Raw genomic sequence first — 4,475 nt, forward strand, 5'->3', positions numbered from 1 at the left:
GTGTGTGTGTGCGTGTGTGTGTGTCTGTGTGTGTGTGGTGTGTGTGTGTGTGTGTGTGTGTGTGTGTGTGTGTGTGTGTGTCTGGGGGGGGGTAACTCACATCGGGATTGTCACAGCCGATCATCTCTCCGTACGAGACCTGGTGACACAGACAGTAGGTCGGCTCGTTGGGGGGTCGACGGGCATGTCGAGGACGTCCGAGGGGTGCACGTTCCCGAACGTGACGGAGGGGGCCACGTACTCCACACTGCGGGGGGGGGGGGGGACAGGAGTGAGCGGAACAGGGATCAGAAACCCTCAGCTGAATCACCCCCCCCCCCCGACACGGGAGATTTGCCCCCTCCCTCTCTCTCTCCCCCTGACCCAGGGTGGATTCGCCCCTCCCGCTGCCCCCAACCCAGGGGGGATTCACCCCCTCCTCCCCTCCCTGACCCAGGGGGGATTTGCCCCCTCCCTCTCTCTCCCTGACCCAAGGGGATTCACCCCCTCCCTCCCCGACCCAGGGGGGATTTGCCCCTCCCTCTCTCTCTCCCCCGACCCAAGGGGGATTCGCCCCTTCCCTCTCCCAGTGACCCGGGGGGGGGGGATTCGCCCCCTCCCTCTCTCCCCAACCCAGGGGGGATTCACCCCCTCCTCCCCTCCCTGACCCAGGGGGGATTCACCCCCTCCCTCTCTCCCCAACCCAGGGGGGGGGTTCGCCCCTCCCTCTCTCCCTGACCCGGGGGGATTCGGCCCCCCTCGCTCTCTCCTTCACCCAGGTGTCGGAGGGACAGGGACGGGGAGGGGTTCACTCCTCACGTGTGAGATGTCTTCATCTTTTTCTGGCCGTTCTTGGGGACCTCGTCGTCCGAGGTTTTCACCTTTGACCTGGTCCGAGCCGTTTTCTTCTCCTTTTGAATGCGGCCTTCTGGGAAAAACACGGAGGGGAGGGAGAGAGTGAGGGAGGGAGAGAGGGGGAGGGAGGTAGAGAGAGAGGGGAGGCAGGGAGGGAGGGAGGGAGAGAGAGTGTGACAGAGAGAGGAGAAGGAGGGAGAGGGGGGAGGGAGGGAGGGGAGGGAGAGAGAAGGAGAAGGAGGGAGAGAGGGGAGGGAGGGAGAGAGGGAGGGAGAGAGAGAGTGAGGGGAGGGAGGGAGGGGGAGGGAGAGAGGGGGAGGGAGGGCGGGAGGGGAGGGAGAGAGGGGAGGAGGGAGAGAGAGGGAGGGAGAGTGGGAGGGAAAGAGAGAGTGAGGGGAGGGAGGGGAGGGAGAGGAGAGAGGAGAGGGAGGAAGGCAGAGAGGGAGGGAGAGAGGGAGAGAGAGAGGGAGAGAGAGAGGGAGGGAGAGAGGGAGAGAGAGAGGGAGAGAGAGAGGGAGGGGAGAGAGGGAGAGAGAGAGGGAGGGAGAGAGGGAGAGAGAGAGGGAGAGAGAGGGAGGGAGAGAGGGAGGGAGAGAGAGTGAGGGGAGGGAGGGAGGGGAGGGAGAGAGAGAATGAGGGGAGGGAGGGAGGGGAGGGAGGGAGGGGAGGGAGAGGGAGCATGAGGGAGAGAAGGAGAAGCAGGGAGAGAGGGGAGGGAGGGAGAGAGAGGGGCGAGGGAGGGAGAGAGCGAGGAGAGAGTGAGGGAGGAAGAGAGTGAGGGAGAGAGGGAGGAAGAGAGTGAGGAGGGGAAGAGGGAGGGAGGGAAAGAGTGAGGGAGACAGTTTGGAGGGAAAGAGGGAGGGAGGGAGGGAAAGAGTGAGAGAGAGTTTGGGAGGGAAAGAATGAGGGAGGGAGAGTGGGGAGGGAGGGAGAGAGGGGAGGGAGGGAGAGAGAGAGGGGCGAGGGAGGGGGGAGCGAGGAAGAGAGTGAGGGAGGAAGAGAGTGAGGGAGAGAGGGAGGAAGAGAGTGAGGAGGGAAAGAGGGAGGGAGGGAAAGAGTGAGGGAGACAGTTTGGGAGGGAAAGAGGGAGGGAGGGAGGGAAAGAGTGAGGGAGGGAGAGTGGGGAGGGAGGGAGTGAGGGGAGGAGGGGAGGCGGAAAGTGAGAGGGTGATGGAGAGAGTGAGAGTGAGGGGGAGAGGAGAGGGGAGAGGGAGGGAGGGAGGAGGAGTGTGAGGAGGAGAGAGCAATGTGGGACAGAGGGGGAGAGAGGGGGAGAGAAGAGGGGAGAGGGGGGAGAAGAGGGGGCAGGACAGGTAGAGTGAGGAGGTTAGAGAGAGGGGGAGAGAAAGAGAGAGATAGAGAGAGGGGGTAGGGGGGGAGAGAGAGAGAGAGAGAGAGGTAATGAGTGGTGAGGGAGGGGAGAGAGGGGGATGAGAGAGGACAGAGTGATTGAGCAAGGGAGGGAGAAGGGGAGCAGGTAATGGGTGAGAGGGACAGAGCAGAGGACTGATTGCAGGAAGTGTGGCAATTCCTGACTGGAATTTCAGCGTGCACGCCGACCGAGCAGGACAAAACCGTGAGTCGCCCCACCCCGAACCTCTCCCTCCCGGCCCCCACCCCTAGACCACCCTCCCCTCCAGTCAGACTCCTTCCTCCCCACCCTCGCCTGCCGCCACCTATCACCACCCGCCCCACCGCACCCGGGCTTCACCCATCACGTTCCGTCGTGCTGACCCCACGAGCGTTTCGTGTTCCGCCGTCTCCCCGATCTCCCTCCTCAGACCCGGACGTAGGTCTCGGCCCGGGACGTGGCCTGCTCATTCACTCCACGGTTCCCGCTCCGCTCCCCCGGCACCTTGGGCGGGCGTCCCCTCCGCATTTCCAGCACCGCCAGTCCATCGCGGCTGATCGACTCTCCCGCTCGGACCCCGTTCTCCCCGTGGGCTTTGCCGCCCCGGCTAATCGAGAACCCGTCAGCCTCCGCTTTAAAGGTACCCAAAGACTCGGCCTCCGCGGCCGTCTGTGGCAATGGATTCCACACATTCACCCACCCTCCGGCTAAAGCAATTCCTCCTCATCTCCGTCTAAATGGACGTCCACCTTTATGAGGCTGTGTCCTCTGGTCCAAGACGCCCCCACTATGGCCTTCATTGGGTCGTTGGCTTCATTGGGTCGTTGGCTTCATTGGGTCGTTAGCCTTCACTGGGTCGTTGGCCTTCACTGGGTCGTTGGCCTTCAATCGGTCGTTGGCCCTTCACTGGGTCGTTGGCCTCATTGGGTCGTTGGCCTTCAATCGGTCGTTGGCCTTCAATCGGTCGTTGGCCTTCACTGGGGTCCGTTGGCCTCACTGGGTCGTTGGCCTCACTGGGTCGTTGGCTTCATTGGGTCGTTGGCCTTCACTGGGTCGTGGGCCTTCACTGGGTCGTTGGCCTTCACTGGGTCATTGGCTTCATTGGGTCGTCAGCTTCATTGAGAGATTGGCCTTCAAATGGGATGTTGTCCTTCATTGGCAGGTTGGCCTTCAAATGGGACGTTGGCCCTCAAAAGGGACGTTGGCTTTCATTGCTAGAGGGATTGAATTGGAGAGCGGGGAGGTTATGCTGCAATTGTACAGGGTACTGGTGAGGCCGCTCCTGGAGTACTGTGTGCAGGTCTGCTCTCCTGACTCGAGGAAGGAGATACTGGCTTTGAAGGCAGTGCAGAGGAGGGTCACCAGATTGATTCCAGAATTAGGGGTTTAGACTATGAGGAGAGATTGAGTCACCTGGAGGTATACTCGCTGGAATTCAGAAGAACGAGAGGGGATCTTAAAGAAACAGACAGAATTATGGAAGGGACAGATAAGATGGAGACAGGAAAGTTGTTTCCAACGGTAGCTGAGACTAGAACTAGGGGACAGAGCCTCAAGATTTAGGACGGGGATGAGGACGAACTGCTTCGGGACACCCCACTATCGGAAACATCCTCTCCATTGTCCACACGATCGAGGCCTTTCACCACACCGAACTCCAGGGAGGACAGTCCCAGGAGACACACCGCACATCGCAAGCACCCTGCTCTTACGCTCAAACACTGCTGCAGTGCAGGATTACAGAACACTTGCCTCCTGGAGAACTAAACCAAACTCGAATCCCCAGGCAGACCAGACCCCAGAGTTCGACCAGCTGAATATTAAATGCTCTTCCTCCTGGGAGATACCCATCAAATCCTCAAACATAACATGGGGAGGGGAGGAGGGGGGGGAGGGGAGGAGGGGGGGGGAGGGGAGGGAGGGGGGAGAGAGGGGAGGAGGGGGGAGGGGGGGAGGAGGGGGGGGAGGGGGAGGGGGAGGGGGGAGGGGAGGGGAGGGGGGAGGGGAAGGGGAGGGGAGGGGAGGGGAAGGGGAGGGGAGGGGAGGGGGAGGGGGAGGGGAGGGGAGGGGGAGGGGGGGAGGGGAGGGGGAGGGGGAGGGGAGGGGAGGGGGAGGGGGAGGGGGGGAGGGGAGGGGAGGGAGGGGGAGGGGGAGGGGGGAGGGGGGAGGGAGGGGGAGGGGGAGGAGGGGAGGGGAGAGGGGGGGGGAGGGGGAGGGGGGAGGGGAGAGGGAGGGGGAGGGGAGAGGGAGGGGTGAGGGAGAGGGGGGGAGGGAGGGGGAGGGAGGGGGA

General features: G+C 62.7%; 1 pseudogene; it reads right to left on the reverse strand.

Annotated features, from left to right (window-relative positions):
• The window catches only part of LOC140192834 (inhibitor of growth protein 4-like), a 10,954-nt pseudogene extending 8,405 nt beyond the window's left edge, over window positions 1–2,549 (reverse strand).
• Window positions 2,550–4,475: the final 1,926 nt, after the last annotated feature.

Source organism: Mobula birostris, unplaced genomic scaffold (genome assembly GCF_030028105.1).
Source record: "Mobula birostris isolate sMobBir1 unplaced genomic scaffold, sMobBir1.hap1 scaffold_2786, whole genome shotgun sequence".
Classification (NCBI taxonomy): domain Eukaryota; kingdom Metazoa; phylum Chordata; class Chondrichthyes; order Myliobatiformes; family Myliobatidae; genus Mobula; species Mobula birostris.